The 17,271-nt window shown below is 39.3% G+C and overlaps 1 protein-coding gene across 1 annotated transcript in view; it reads left to right on the forward strand.

The window, feature by feature from the left end:
* GPC3 (glypican 3) overlaps positions 1–17,271 on the forward strand; it is a 427,782-nt gene that overhangs the window by 715 nt on the left and 409,796 nt on the right. The gene's annotated exons all lie outside the window — the stretch shown is intronic.

Here is a 17,271-nt window from a genome sequence, read left to right on the forward strand (position 1 = left end):
TTCCCCGAACCTCTCCTTCCTCCAGCATGGGTTCTCGAGCTCATGGGCCCAAGTGCAGGCAAAGTTAAGAACAGATCTCCGAATCCGCAGTTGCAGGTAAAAACACACAGAGGGAAACTTTTGACGAAGAGGGTCCCCCAGATGAGGAGGACTGAGCCTTTTCCTTCAGAACAGCGTCCCTTCTCTAGGTTGGCAAAATCGCGTCAAAAACGGTGCTCCTGGCCTTGGGTGCTGGAGTCCAAAGATGATATAACTCCTCCCCACTCTCAAATTCGTCAGCCCTTTTGACAGGCGGGACCCTGAAGGGGAGATGATTTTAGGTGGAGGAAAGTTTCTGAACGCCTGCTTTTTGTTCTGCACTATCAGATCGTGTTTTAAGGCCATATTTTAACCTTAGCTGAGGGCTGCCGCTGTCAACAGACGAATATTAATGGCCTTGTGTGATTGACTGTCCCGCGGTTGGACTTCTAAAAGCCTGCCTTAGAATCCCATCAGGACAAGCTGCTATACTGACAATGCGGGCAAGAGGAGTGGGTTTCAAACAGGTTAATTTGTCAGCGGTACGCTTTGAAGAAACAGCCGGTTGTATTCGCAAACCGTAAGACGTATGTGGCCTCCGGGGTCTCTTCCCGACCCATGCATCCAGCGAGGCTCGTGTCCTGCACTCCCGAGTGATCCGGGAGCAGCCCTTGACCAAACTTGGCTCTTGGCTCTTTACTCAGAGAGGCGGGCCTGATGGTTGGACCAAGTTGTGAATGCGATGCGCGCCCTGTGGGCGCTGCCAGCGACCGTACACTAGCGGGAGGTTACCTAGGCAGCCAGTGCGCCTTCAGCCTTTTCTTTAGGTGGATAAAAAGAGCCGAGCAAGCCTGCTGTTTAGTTGCAAAGGTAATTGGTCACCCTTTTTGGTGACTGAAATGCATTTGCGCATATTTTAAATATTGCTTTGCTGGACTTCCCTTTAAGGAAGGGTAGAACTGCCTCTTCCACTGTTAAGTGTTAATAACATACCACGTGGGCGTGTGCAGGAGCTGTAAGGGGCAACCTATGAATCAGTTCCACAGAGCTGAAACAACAGGCAAATCTCTCTCCTCCTCGAAGTGCCATGGTAATTAGATTGCTAAAGCTGGAGAACATGCTTTTGTTGATAATGTAAAAATTGGTCTTCACAGGATTAGCCCCCACAAGATGAATGGCTCCAGGGTTGGGGTTGGGGCCACATTTGGCTTGTTTGAAACTAGGGAGTAAAGGTTGTGCTTAAAAGAAGAAAAAGGCCAGAGGGAATGCAGATACTGATTGAGCAACCCCGTCCACACACACTCATGCCGGTGCCCCTCCCCCAGCTCTCTGGCTGCCTGCCTCTTTGCAGCATCTGTATAAAAGTATTGGGAGGGCCCACACACTGTGTATGAGATTTGGCCTGCACTCCCTCCTTCTCAGCTCTCTTACTCCAGGCCTAAGGATGGCCAAACTATAGGAAACAGGGACTGGTAATGGAAATTTATTATTTTCCGCTAGTGTTTCCCAAACTGCATAAGAAAAATCACTTTCCAAGGGTCTTTACCATTTACATTCAACATTCCCAACTTCACTTCTATTTAACAAACATGCAGTGTTGTGCACCTTCTACATGGCAGGCACTGTTCTGACTTGCCCTGGAGCAAAGCCAGACTTCAGATATAGTGATACCATACAGCTACCATATATCCTAGATTTACTGGGACAGTGCATATTTCCAGTGCTATGTCTTGGCACGAGACCATGTGTCCTGACTTTTAGTTGGGCGAATATGATCACTGTAGATATGGGAAACATGGTGAAAATGTCCATGTGTGGAAAGAGCTCATCAGTATTTCAGAGAAGAGACAATAATGGCAGACTAAATACAATGGTAAGTACATAATTTCAAAGCGAATAAATGTGTAATTTGCTGTTGTTCAGCGGTTGGAAATTGAAAGAGAGCTGCAAATTATTTGATAGTTACAAATCATCATGATGAGCACTTGACATTTTTTCCCATCTTTTAAGCTATGTTCACTTTGCCCGTTCTACTGTATAAACTGCACTAAAGCTTTCTTTGTCCCAGATAAAATGAGCTTTGGTCACAGTAAGGAGAAATCCTCAAGAATGTCCTGTCTCACTTAGGGGGAGTATTTGGGGTTGACTGCTAACTTTGGCCATTAGCAGAATTGGGTTAGAGTGGATGAGGTACATTTCTTATGCTAATATGGATGAAACTAAATGGCATTTGAAATCAGCCAGCCTAAAAAATAAATCACTGGTGCTGAAGGACTACACTAGACTGCTACAAAGCTAATCTAAAGCCTTACAATCTCATGTTCCCATTTCTTTTAAGAGTGTTCAAAGGCACAGGATAGCAATTCTAAATAGCATGTCCCCCAAATCCATAGATCTTTTCATACCCCAGCCTTTAAAAAAAAAAAAAAAAAGATTTGTAACTTGGAAAGCACCACAGATGGAAACCAGGCACACAGAGTTAGCATTTGGCAAAAAAAATCCATATAACTGACTTTCGGTGCAGCTCTTTTGCCCTTATTTAATTTAGAAAAATTCAGAAAGAAAGCCTATGAGCTCATAAGTCTAGATGTTTATTTTGTTTTGCTTAACCTACCCACAGGCACAATCAAGAATGGATACAATTTTAGGCAAGGAAAGTGAGCTAGTAATCAGACAATGATGTTTCCAATTGTCTCAAGGGAATGTTACAGAAGTCTGAAAAAAATTCCTCTAAACAAAAATCAAGTGTAATTCACTTTATGAATGCCATACACCACTTTTGTGGGGGGTGGTGGTAAAGGGGAGGGATGAGAATGAGAAAATCAAACAAACTGTGGTAGTGTTGCAACTCCCAAAAGATTGAGGAATCTTGCCTGAGAGGGCCTTGGAAAGTGCAAGAACCAATCCAGAAGGCCAACTGCCCGTGTGAGTAAAAAGCAGCCTTGAAGAGCCAAAATCTACTTGGAGTTTCTCAAAAATAGATGAAACAACATAAAAATAAAAATCAGGATTCCTGAAACAAAGAGAGAGTTTGGTATTTGTGTGTGTGTGTGTGTGTGTGTGTGTGTGTGTGTGTGTGTGTGCGCGCGCGTGCGTGCGTGTTTTGTCAGAACTAGCAACTGTATCTGGGTTGCCAGCTGTGGTTCCCCAATTAGCTTGAAGCGGTTAGCTGCTCTATTGTCCGGCAGGAGAATAAGAAGTGAGGTGTGAGAGGATTTTCCCTCCTCTGAGATTGCACTAGACTTTTGGGTGAGCAAGTGATTGTTAATTTCAAATGTGATCCGAATAGATTTATTACGTTAATCCTGATGATTGGTACCGAGATATGCTTATAGGGGTGCCTCAGTCTGATTGAGGACATGGCTGATGATCCATCTGTGGAGCACCTTGGCCTGAAAGAAGTCGAAGACTGCCCGCTCTTGGCAGGCTCTGTGTTGTTAGGTGTTGGGGGTGCTGAGAGGAGTAAGACACAGTCCCTTTTGTCAAGGCGCTCACAGTGTAGTGGGGGAGCATACTAGTAAACAGGCTTCTCAGGAAAGTTGTAGGATTAAAAAGGGTGAAAAGGGCTAGAAAATACCTCCAGGAAATTGGCTGAAATGGTCACAATAGCCAGCCTGGGCAAAGAGTAAAGAATTGAAGAGATGAAGTGGGAGATAGGGAGAAATCTCTTAGTAGAGCCGCCATCTTAAAAAGTTTTCTTAATTCTTGGAGCAAATTCCATTTGTAAGCATTAGGAAATACAGGCATAAGAAGATTTTGATAGATGCTAGATTCCACAGATGGTGTCAGTTTTGCAATTTTTTTTTTCTTATGGGCTGGTAGGTTGTATCCAATATTTTGATGCAATATTTTTGAGCATTCTGTTAGTTCCATCTTCAGAATTATAATGTTTGCTGTTCATTGTAGCCTAGGAAAAGGCTACTTATTACCAACTTGGGAGAAAAGAGGCCTGGATTTGTCTGCTATGAGATAAGACTGAAAATATGTTTTCTTCTTAAGTGGCAACTATCAATGAGCATGCCAACTTTTGTGTTTGATGCATATACAAAAACATGGGTCTTAAGGGGTATCTTATTACTCATTTCTAAGAAAATTGAAGATAATCACTTGTAACTTGTGCACATGATACATCATTTGGAAAGAATTTCACTGGGGATCATATTGCTCAACTGAAAAGTTCTGGCATGCTGAATTTGTACATTTTTGTGAATGCTTCCTTTTACTCTGATCTCTAGCTTTTTTCTGCATATGGTTGTTTGTATGTTTTAGATTATAAGCTTCTTAAAGGGAAAGCACTGCATTTGATGCAGTGTTGAGCCTAATGCTAAGAGTACCATGAGCATTTAGTAAATAATCGACTATAATAGAACTTCTAGATTATTATGTATTCTCTAGAAACTCTCAAATACTTTCTTAAGCTGTTTGCCACCTTACTTATTTTAAAAGCCTAAGTCCAAATTTTTATGGCATATTATTGGAGTATGTGGACAAATTTTTCAGGCAAGTCTATTTTGACTGGAGACTGATTCAGGCTTATTTAGGTTAGCTGGCAACTCTTATCAGGGAGGGCTTATTAATGTTGAGTACCCAAAGCACAAATTGAAATTAGCAACATTGTTATAATTGGCTTAGTGTCATTAAAGAGCAACAATTATTATAGCACATAAATTGTAAGATAGCTCTTAAATCAAACTCTTTTTGTTTTAATGTCAGCTAGACCTTTCTTGCTAATGTTGACATTACCATATTTGGGAGTTGAGCTATAGCACATGCACAGACCTGTTGAAGTACCTCAAAGGTTTCTGTAAACTGGGATCAGAATTTGTGTACAGGCTAAATTCAAGAGATTGTACTAGAAGCCAACATCTATTCAGCCTTAGCCAAGTTTGTAAACGGGTTTGATGTTTTTGATAATCTAGGGTCTAATGGAAAATATGGGCAGAAGAAACCCCCATTCATCTGTCCATATTTAGCAAATTATCTGGCTTGAAACAGGATCCCTAGCACTCCATTAAGAAATGAGCATCAGAAAGTAGAATCCAAGTCATGAGCCCCAGACTGGCTTTAGAGACAGCATAAAGTAATGGGAATTTACCTTGTGAGATATAATGACAGGGAGAATGTGATTCAAAAAGCAAGGTGAGATGGGCATATCAGCAGAGAAAATGTGTGTTTTGAAATGCTGTGTGTGAGGAGAAAACGCTCCCTGGAACATTATAGTCTCACTTGAATCTCTTGTTGAATACTCAAAGTAAAGATTTAGTTCTGTTCTTCATATTAGGCCAATTAAAAATCAATTATCCAAGTGCTAATTATTAGAAATACTTGTTTGCCATTTTAAAACAAAAACGAATTCAGATTGATTAACAAGAAAGGCATTTTCACTTTTGCCTCTCTTTGTGTGTAGCTGGATAAAACCTGTTTTTAGAGTTTGTATTTTTCCTTATGAGTAAAAAGGAGTCAGTGTTAGGACCAAAATGCATTACTAGTGTTTCAAACAGTTAATTACTTCTAGTAGCTGAAATTGTATTTGTGTGCTAGATTAGTAAATCTACTAAACTCTTTGAAGTATACTTAATAGGCTTATATTGATAAATAATTGATAGGAAGGGAGATAAAATACAATTGAAAGTGCAATAAGAAGGCAAAGGGATGTTAAAAAATGTAAAAGAAAACTCTACCCATTGTATTCCATCTATCCACCTGAAAGTTGAGAGATGTACATTTCTCAGAAGTGAGGATTTTGAGAGTTTTATGGATTTTTTTCAAAATTTTCACAATGAAGTGTATATTTATTTCTTATACATCCAGAATAAGGCAGACTTTTAGAGTAGAATTTTAATTGGCCTTTTTGAGTTTCCCTTTTTAAAATAAGTTTATTGCTGGAAAATTAGAAAACTTGATTATGGCATTTTCAAGGAACGTGTTCACAAGTATCTGTATCTCCCTATTAGACTATGATCTTGAGGTTATTAGGAGCTGTATCTTATCTTTGTATCCCCAGTGTCTAGCACAGTGCATGGTACAAATAATAGGTACTCAATAAATATTTGTAGACTAAATGAATAAATGGAGTTAGAAATGTATTATGAACATAAAATGTTCATAAAACCAATATTTAAGTAGTTGATACATTTTTACTTAATATACTAATATTTCTAAAAAAGTAACTACTTTTTCAGGTCAAAAATTCATTTGTTGTATATAGGTAAGTGATAAAGGACTTTGGTTTAGTTCGTTTGGCTGTACTAGAACTCTCTAGAAAAAATAGACTAGCTAGGTCTTGCAAGAGGTAAGTATTCTGTGCTTGTTCACAAGGCTATTTTAAGTAGCCTAAAGATAAATTAAATATATCCACATATACATAAAAACGTATTTGTCTGCACTTTACAGATACGTGGTATTTAAGTTTGTGAAAATAATGCAACTTGGTGTCAGTTATAGAAACATATACTGAAAGTATGTAAGTTTTTCCTCATTGTTTGGTGTTTCTTACCTAGAACATAAAGCTTCATAAATGTACACTTAAAAGGACATATTCAAAGTGGATTTTCATCCACGGAAATTTTATTGCAGTAGGATAAAGGGCCTCATGAGAGTTCTCTTAATTTCTGCATGCATTAGAGCAAACTTTTAAAAGTCAGCTGAGAAAACTCAATTAATTGGCTAGGGATGGCCCATCGAGATTTCTTTCAGCTAGAGGCCCAAGTAGGAAAGAGGATAAAAAAGAAAGGGATGATTTTCATTTGAAAATAATATTAGAATTCTGTTTATATAGTTTCCTCCTTATTTATAGTTCTGCTCCCTGGTACTTGTAGTATGTATTAATTATGGAATCCTGGAATTTTCCATTGCTCTTTGTCAAATTTTGGTTTGGATGATTGAAGCTGAGGGGAACCTGGTGAAGAGAGGAAGAGTTAGAATGACAGATACAGGAAGGAGGTTAAAAGCCTTCACTCTGATATATATCAGAAAGTTAACTGGCACATAATAGACTGAAAGGATTGGAAAATATTTGAATATGGAAATTTGCACAGAGATAATACAGAGATATGCCCCAATTGCATTTAGTTCCCAGAAATACTTTATCTGTACTTCTTACTTAGTATCTATGTTTTTTGAAGTACATAGCTTATTCATAGCCTCTGTCAGACCCTATGCTTGTTGAATGCAGGAGCCATGTTTGATTCATCATGATATCCTCTACAGTGGCGAATAGAGTGCCTTACAGAGTTATTAATAAAGTTTGGAATGAATGTAAGAATAAACACCTAAAGACATGGTTTAGAGGACTGTCGAATGAATTCTAGGATGGCATATACCTATAGAATGACTGATTCTCTGAATGCGTCATTGTCTAAGTTGAGCTGCAGCAGAGACTGGAGAAGGCGTGATGAAGTGGAAGCTTATTTATCTATTCTCTGTGATCCTGGGAGCCTTGTTGCCCCTGTTTTAAAACTGAAGTTTGAGGAGGAAGTGACAAGTAGAGAGAGATTTTTAGCCACAGCTTTATCTAAATGTGGTGTTTGGATATGTTTTATATATTTATATTCATAGATGATATATATATTTATATTATTTTGATAGCAACAATTAATAATTATGTGCTATTTAAACTGTTTGAAAGTTGTTAATTGTTACTCTAAGCAGTGGGTGGTCTTTCATAGTCATACCTTACTGAAAGCCTTGCTTTCATATATCTTAGGTCCAAACAATGTAGCCACTCATAAAGTGTCTGCAGGTTCTGAATTCCACTGACTTCCTTGGTTCCAACACATACACATTTGTACAATCATGTACACACACATATAATATCCCTACATCTGTACACCCTTCATAATCTAGAGAATAAGCCTAACTTACACTGGGAACAGCTGGGGGTTACAGTTTTTCAGAGCTCCAGTAAACCTTTTTCAGTCGAATTGGCCCCAAATTCTTGCAGAGCTAATTGTCATAGATATCATCGAGCTACTGTTCATTTATCAAGTTCCCTAAGTATAGAGATGTGATCCTGGTTAAGGTAATCATGGTCAACTAATACTGTGAATTTGGCTTATTTTGGAGAACTACTTCTAGCCCTGGCTGCACTGCATGTTGAGCTCCATAGGAATGAGAATCTGACCCAAGAGGCAGTTTCCAGGTTAGGTTTTATGGTTTTGGGGACCAATTGTTTTTGGAAAAAAGATAGGAATTCTCAGAAAAGGAAAAAAAAAAGCTAATAATGAACTTTATATGCTATCTTTACATAAATATTTAATAATTTTTCATTCATTTTTTTACTTTAACCAACATTTATTGAACACTGACTCTGTGCCAGGTACTGAGGTAGAAGCTGATGAATAAGATAAAATCAATGCCTAGGGAGGGAGCCAGATAAGGAACACCATGGTTGTCAAGATAGCAGAATGAGAGCTGCGATAGAGCTGGGCACCCTGTAAGGATCTGGGGGCTGTTGAGCTGTGGAGGAGAGGTGCCTAATTGCCTTAAGTGAGCTGTTGTGTAAGGTATGTGCAAAGGCACAGTGTTAAGAGATAAAATGACACATTTGTTGGACTGGAATAGGTTGGATTGGTTGGATCACAGATGTGGGGAAAATGGAGGAAAGATGAACTAGAGAAGTAGGGAGGAAATGCTGAGCAGTTTCCCTGAGCTGTATCCAAGGATGATGAGGATCCATGAAAACATTTAAAGAAGAGAAAATATCATTCAGTATAGAGCATGACTGGAGAGTGAGGGATAGATAGCTGGGTGTTTTAATAATGCAGGTGATAAAGGTGGGAGAATAGAGGCAGTAGAGTAGATATGACTTGGTGACTGAATATGAGGACAAAAGGGAGAGTCTAGAACTTCAAGTTTTTCTGGATAGTGAGACTATGACACTGAGTATGGGTGCTGAGAATATATTTGTCGAATAAATGAAATAGGAGGAATATATTTTTAAGGAGTGAAATGAATTTGATTTTGAACAGACTGAGTTTGAAGTATCCTTTGAACATTGAGGCAGAAATGTCTGCTAGTTATTGAGGTTGTGTTTCAGATCACAGAACAGAGAGAAATCAAGGCTGTGTATATGTACTTGGACATTACCAGCATATAGATGGTAATTGAGACTCTGGGAATAGATGAGATCACTGTAGGCTCAAGTTGGAAGTCATGGGTGTGGATGATATTTTCCAGAATTTTGCATGTGACTTGTCTTAAGATGTATTTTGCCAACATCTGGTGATTTTTTAAAAAACGGCCAAAGACTTCAAGAACTTTCTTGATTAAGAGAAGTATGAATATATGTTGTCATGGTCCAAGACTTTGCAAGTAAAATAATGTACCACCAAATACACGCACATGCACACGCACATGCACACACATACACAGAGAGAGAGAGAGAGAGAGAGAGAGAGAGAGAGAGAGAGAGAGAGAGAGAAAAGAGAAGAGAAGAGAGAAACAGATAATAGACAAAAAAAAAAAGAGAGACTGACTTCTACGTAGAGAAATACATTAGAATCAAGAGATCAGATTTCTGTGATTTTTGATAGAAATAATTAATAATTACATGTGTTATTTAAACTGTTTGAAAGTTGTTTGTTACTCTTAGCAGTGGGTGGTCTTTCACAATCATACTTAACATTTGTGTCATGAAAGCTTTGCTTTCACATATCTTATATACAAACAATACAGCCACTCATAAAATATCTGCAAGTTCTGAGTTCCACTGACCTGCCTGGTTCCAACATGGAGGTTCCCCTGGCCCTCCCTCTGGGGAGCACTCTCCTACTCTGGAGAATGAAAGCAGTAACAGTTTGTAGCTTTGGGAGCTCTGGTCACTATTCCACTTTAGACTGGACCCTGCTGGCTAGCCTCTGAAACATGTGGTTCCAAGCAAATACTAGGAATACTTGTGTAATTGGGCCGATTTTTTAAGTGTCTATGGAGATGTGATATTTTTTTGGTTGGTAGGGGGAGAGGGTTGTATAAATTCCTGTTTCTCTGGCATGACTGGCTTCGTTAACGTCCTTGTTGTTTAAGAGGTTGCCTTCATCAGGGTTTCTACTGTCATTTGATGGAAGCTTGAAACCCCTTGTTCTCCAGTAGATTTTTGAGGTCACTTTCAGGTTGATGGGATACTTTGGAAGGGCCAAAGATCATTGAAACTACCATTTACTGAGTGCCTACTATGTGTCAGTTGCTTTATATTTTTATCTCTCATTTAATATTCCTAGCAAACCTGAAAGGTAAGTGATGTTATCTCCATTTTACAGACGGAAGGCTTACTTTCCCAAAGATTATGTAAGTGGTGGAGCCAGGATTTGCCTCCAGATTTGTCTCACTCCATAGCTCATGCTATTTCCAGTATACCCATTGGATTATGAGGGGAGAGAATATGGTCTGGATATAAAGTATTTGACTTAAATTCCCACACTCCTTTGACTTTTATAACATTCTTTACTCTGGGTTACCCTCCTACTATAAAGCTTATCTTGTCTTTGCTTGTTTGCCCACTTCTTCCAACTCTTTATTAGTTGCAAGTGTTTCAGTAGCACTTGTCCTTTGCCCTTTCTGCTCTCTCTTGTTCATCCTTACTTCCATTCCCTTGACTTTATTATCTTCGCTGTTCGAATGACTCCCGTATCTCTTTCCAACTTGACCTCTTCCTTGCTTTTAGTTCAGTATTTCCCAGTTGCCTGCTGGCTATCTGCATCCAGAAGTCCTCACAATGCTTTGCTTTCAACAGAGACAAAAAATAATCTATCATTATTTTTCTATCTGCACAAACCTGTCTCTCTCCAATATTCTGCATTTCTGACGATAGCATCTCTATCTGGTACTCAGACTTGAAACCTTGAAATCATCCTTGACTTCTCTTTTTACACATCTCACACCCAGATTAAATGGCTAAGTCTTGCATGTCTGCCTTCATCATGTCTCTAAGGCTTACCCTCTTGGCATGTGTGCCTTCTACTTAAGCATAACAGGCTGCTAACTCATTACTGAAAGGACCCTGTAGTTGTCTGCCTTCAAGGCTTTGCCTATAGACTACCTGACTCATCCTCTCATCAGTGCTTGCTGCAGTCATACCCAAGGTGTCAGTGCAATGCCGTCTTCATGAATCATTTCATGCTTGCTCTTGTTATTATTTATATTCTTGATTTTTTTCTTCTTAATAGAGCCTTGCTGCTTAAAGTGTGGCTCCTGGACCAGCAGCATCAGCATCATCTGGGAGCTTGTAAGAAATTCAGAATCTTAGGTCCCTTCCCAGACCTACTAAATCAGAATTGGTATATTTAAACAAGATCCTAGGAGATTTATATGCATATGAAAGTTTGAAAAGGGCTACTTCCAAGTGTAAACTCCTTGAGGGTAAGAAGCTTGCAGCACTTAAGAAAGGGTCTTGCACATAATAGATCAATGTTCTTTTGATTTCTCACATTTGTGCTGTGCTTCAACTATTCACTCATCGATGTGGCCTTAGAGACCTATACATAAGAAATGTGTGGACGAGTGAGGGAGGAAGGGAAGGCAGGAAGAGGAAGGTTAGAGGGATTCAGAGAGTTGGGGGAATAAGGAGAGGGAGAGAATGAATGAGAATAAGAATGTGAGAAAGAATGGGCTAGAGAAATTGTACAAGATCTCTGTTGGATGGCTAATAACTTTGTGACTAGTTTGGAAAACAGTCTTTGTTCCTGCAGATAGGTAGATCCTCCAGTTTAATCCTTGGCTTAATTTAATGTGGCCAGAGGTAAGTATCTTCTGAGATCATTTTGTTCTTACCCTAGGGACCTAATGGTTTTCCATTTTCTCATTTGCTGGCATTCTGGGTTATATCTTCTCTGGCCAACCCAAGAAGTCACAGTGGAAATTTTAAGCGTTTTAAAGAGCCATGGAAGAACTGTGCTCAGTGTTTCAAATAGTCCCTTCTGTTTTCAGAAACAGAGTTTCTGCTTTGCTTTCAAACTTCAAAGTTTATTTCTGAAATAAAGGCTTATTTCCCCTCGTGGAATTCTGAAGGTTTTATACAAGTGTTAATTTCTAAAACCCAAGTCATTTCTTGCCTTTGAAACTTCAGTGCTGTGGGTCAATTTAATAACGTTGCCTGAAGGTTCTTTTGGCCTTCAAAAACTGTCAAATTGCCTTTTCTTTGTTCTTTGAGAGAGTAAGGTTACCTCATTCACAAAGCCTGAAGGTGATGTTGGAACCAGCATTCATTCAATCATTCGGAATCTTCCCTTACCCACCCCTCAACAATATCCGGTTTTATTTTCAAGTTAGGTCCTAATGGTAATGAGAATATATTATCAACGAACGGATCTGGGTAAAATTCCCCAAAAGCCTATCAACATTTCATAGAGTAGCGATAAGAAATAGGCCAAGTTGCTCTGACACCCTAAGGGGAGCTCTGTGCACACTCATTACAGCTCTTCTGGGGCTCAGCATACCTTCAAAGCTACTGAGAGCCCTCCATCATCTGTTGGACTGTTCTCGACATCTTCCCTTTTCAACCTTCCTCCTTTTCACCTTCACACACACTCAACTGGTAATAATTTAGAACAGAAAGTGTTTTATGGTTTGTTATATTTATTGAATGGTTTTGTATTTCTTGTTCTCTAAAAAAATAGATGAGTGGAATGTTTTATTTTTTCCTCTGTATTTCAGTTTTAAGTTGTTTCCTTTTCCTGTAGCTCCTGATTTCCTTCTCTCTCTTCCCCCATCTTCCTCTGCCTCCTCCACATCCGCCTGCCCTCAGTGATTCTGGGCAGAAAACAGGCTTTCCATTTCTGCCCACTTATTTGGTTTGGGTACCTGGTTACTTCTCTTGGGATATTGCGAAATTTGATTCCTCAGTTAGTTTGGAGATGAAGAGCTTTAAAATACGCACCCATGAATTTACATTCCATTTTCTAAGAATTCTGAGTATTTAAAATGATTGTTGTATAGATAGGGCAAAGCTAAATATATCTGACTTGTACCTTAGATTATTGCTATGTTTTGCATTCTCTCTCACTGTCATAATTCTCAGTGAATGCAAATGGCGTCTTTCCTCTTAGAAATCTCTTTGCTTACACCGAATGCCTTTTCCTTTTTCTAAAGATAAGCCTTAAAACTCTGCTAGTGTGGGGTCGAACTGGCTGACACCTACCTTGTAGGCTAACCAAATTGTAGCCTGCTTTTCCTTGATGATGCTTTTCACATTTCAGGGGCATTGTTGCACTTGTAGGATTTTATTGCCTTAGTTTCAAATTTGACTTCGGGTTAGAAAGTGTATTCCAATTAGACTATTCCTTGGAATTTTTTTTTTTGTCTTTGTGCTTATGGGGATTTTTTGTTTGTGCTGTATCTATTACCTCTTCCAAGCTTGGCCAAGGTTGTTAGGTTATGCACTTATGTATAAATATTTAACAAGATAAGTTAGATAAAATGTGCTTGAAGATACTTCAGCCCTCCCCTCTAACTCCACCCCTGGCCCAGCTCAGTGTTTGTGCAGTCACAGATGGTTGCTTTATCTCAGATGTTTAGATTTGGAGGGCATTCCTTTGCACTTTGCTTGATGGACACAATAAAATGGAAGCTTTTGAGTCAATTTTGATTACTGAAATGGTAGCACCCAGTAACAGATAATCTTAGGCTTCGCTTCCTATTTTATTTTCTAACCAGTTATCCCAACTCCCTTAAGCCAGAGAGTTTTAGTATGAGTGTGTGTTTTTTAAGAAAATATTTTGGATAAAGACTAATGTTCTCAAGTCAGGAATAACAATTAGTACCATTCATTAATCAGGGGCATGTTTTGACTTTGAGTCCTGGCTAGGAAATATAAACTGTGAAAGTCACACATATATATGAACCTCAGGCAAATTTATGACTTGTCAGCCTTTTAAGGTTAAATTCTTAACCTCAAATCGGGGCTGGCTTTATATGTGGAGTCTGGCACATTCCTGTGGGCCAATGAACACCCCCCATCCCTAGCCCTTTGCTTAACAGCAGCTAATGGCCTAATGAGCAAGAAGGATTTCTGCCTCTTATCAGCTGCCTAAACAGCAACAGGAAGGCTGATATACAGAGTATAGGTCAAAGCCTGAGTTCTTGAACCTAAAACTACAAGGTCAGTTTTAAACTCTGGATATGTGCTATCTCTATAGTCATCAATACCTGTCAGTGAAGGAGCTGGACACTTGAGTTCAAACAAATAGTAATAGTTGTCAAAAGTATGAACAGTTGAATTAATTTTGTTAATAGTTCTTTCAGTCTTTGTTTAGTTCTTCTATAAATAGCTTTCATATATTCTTTAATGAGCTTTTAGTTTGCGCCTGGAGGTCGTTATGGTCATGAGGGAGTGTTTGATTGTCAGATGGTGATGATGACGGATGCAATGATATTTATATTTTGGCTCAGATTTTGGAAGGGGCTGCCAAGTAAAGGTAAATAGATATCTTCTACTACTTTTACTTGTTTTTAAACTGAGTTTTTGAATAAATATGCACTCAATTTGCCATGGAGTCAGAGAAACCTTTGTGCTCTCTTATACCTTTTTAAGGAGAGAGTCATTGCCTGTTTTTTTAGATCTACTTGGAATCCAGGCTCAGGCTTACATAGACTAAATATTTTAGGGTGTTCAGTACGCATCACAGTGAAAGCCCCTTGACTTTCATCTTCTGCATTTGCATTTTTCAGAGACAATAATGAAAACATTTTTTTTTTCAGATTCCGTTCTGTTATTGAAAATCCTGTTTACATAAACAGGCATTGTTGTGGCTTAGGGAAGAATGTGGGGTCCCATTCTTTAGCTCCTTGTATATCTCTGCTAAGGCTTGTCTAAATACAAGTAATGGCGCTTTAGTCTAAGCAGCTTTTCTCATTTAGGTAAGCAGGGTAGTTTGAAATTTCAGTTTACTAGATAATTGAGTCTCTTCTTAATTATTTCAGGCACGCAGGTTGCTCTCTTAATAGTAAAGACCCTAAAAATCTAGTAATCTCCTTAGGCATTCATTCGGTAATAAAATCCAGTGCATTTTCAGGGGTTAATTTTCATGACAATTGTGTCTCCTCCCCACCCCCACCCTTGAAGAAATTCTGCTATCCTTTAGGGCCTTGGTTTCCTCATATTTGCAAAAGCACATTTTAAAAATATATAAAGATATTGTTGGAATTCCTGGATCTAGAGGAAATTTAAATGTATTCAGATTCATACTCATTACACAACTTTCATTTAGAGTTTTTAATAGCCTTGTCATATTTCTCAGAAAATCATCTGCCTGACTTTGCCAGATTTGGTTTTCTGCCCTGAATGAAAAACTGAAGATCAGCAAAAGTAGAGCCTAACTATCCCCTATTCCGTCCTTTTTCTATAAGAAAGAAAGAAAAGAAAAAAAGAAAGAAAGAAAAAGAATCTCAGGTCATCTGGTGCAGAGTGAGGTGGGAAAAACCTAAAAAAAAAAAAATGCCCAGGCTGCCTTCACATCTGCTAGTCATTTCCACTGCTGTGAGTTCAATTCAGCAAGTTTTTATTGAGCACCTGTGGTGGAGGGGCGGTGCTAATAATCATTAACATTTATTGAGCCAGGTGCTGTGCTACACCTTTTATGGGCAACATCCCATGTAATCCTCACAAAAGCACTACCAGATGGGTATTATTATTTTCTCCATTTTACAGATGAGGAAACTGAGGCTTACAGTTTCAAAGGTCAAATTGTTATGAAATGAATTAAACCCACTTGGTCTGGTTCCAGAGCCATGTTTCTAATTGTTACTCTGTGATGGGCTCAGCATTTCTAGGAACTACTCCCAAAACCAATTTTGAGAACTCAGTATGTGTGAGATGCTAGGGGCTGCTGGTGACTTGAAGTCAAATATTCCACTCTCCCTGCTCTTGGTGGAGAGGCAGACATGTAGACAGCTGGGGATGCTGTATGCAGGGGTCTCCATATCTGTTGAGGGCGGGAGGAGGAGGGCATGGGAAGAGCAGTGGCTTGAACTTGTGGGAATGCTGCATCCCAGATGTAGCTCAGCAGCCAGAGGTCACGGGCATTCGATTTTCCTGTTCAGTGAAGGTTATCTCCTTTCTGTGAGTTGAACTGCCTCAGTGATTCCATCAACATGTTTCCATCATTGCCTCAGCTCAGTGTAGCATCGGCTACCTTGAACCCAGCACTTCTTAGACATGTGTGGTCAGCACGGGGTTTGAGAAAATTGGCTCCATAGTTCCTGTGTCAACATTTCTCTTTTATTTCAGTTCTCGCTTTTTAAAAAAGTAAAAACTAAATGAGGCAGATATTTCTGAACCAAATTGCTGTGGCATTGAGAGCTGGTGGCTTTCTGAAGACAGGTCATATAAGATTAGAAGCACACAGGGAGACCCTGAATCCAAGCTTTGTTCGTTCAGCTTGATCTGGAGCCCTCCTGGCGCTGCCTCTTGGAGCCCACACTGGGCTCTGGAGAGCTCTGTATCTGAATCACCCATGGCTTGACAGGAGAATGAAGTTACTATTAGCGATTTTTGAGTTTTTCAGTGAAATCATGGCAGTGGAAGGGAAATCCCCAAATCACCTGTTTGAGTAATTTATTTTTGTTTTTCATAGCTCCTGAAGAAAGCAGGGAAAGAAAAAAGTCACTACTGAGCATTGTTGAAAACTCTCATGTGTTGCATTAATAACTTAGATTTTCTTCAATTTTAGGAAACATTTGGTTCAGGGTAAAGTGAACTCACCAGTGTGTGTGTGTGTGTGTGTGTGTGTGTGTGTGTGTGTGTGTGTGTGTGTAACAATATAGTTTAGCTTCCAACCTCAGCTTACCCAAACTTCTTGTGTCTCCAAGTTTCTTATAGTTCCTCTGTAATGGTTTGCTTGCCGACTCCTCTCCCATGCACTTTCTCCTTCATTAAATCTCTTCCGCAGAAAGGGGTTGCCACCAAGTCTAGACTTAAATAACATGCAGGAGGAGGACCAATTAGTGAGGATTTTGATTCGTATTACATGAAGGCGGGAGGAGGATGAGGAAAAATTGTCCTTCCCAGTCCTTCAAATATTCAAGTTCTACTAACACAACAGTATGTCCAAGATGTATAAAAATTACTGGAGCATTTACACAGCTATTCCCCAAGATGGCATTAGAGCATGTCAGTGTAGACACTCAGATCAGCTGAAGGATAGGAAAAAGGAAGAGATCAATAACATTGCTTCTCACTCAGGGATCAAGAGTGAGTGTTTGATTTTCTTTTGGTTGCGTTTTGCTCAGGTGCAATGTGTATGTTGTACTAACAAGGCAACT

Source organism: Pteropus alecto, unplaced genomic scaffold (genome assembly GCF_000325575.1).
Source record: "Pteropus alecto unplaced genomic scaffold, ASM32557v1 scaffold19, whole genome shotgun sequence".
Classification (NCBI taxonomy): Eukaryota; Metazoa; Chordata; class Mammalia; order Chiroptera; family Pteropodidae; genus Pteropus; species Pteropus alecto.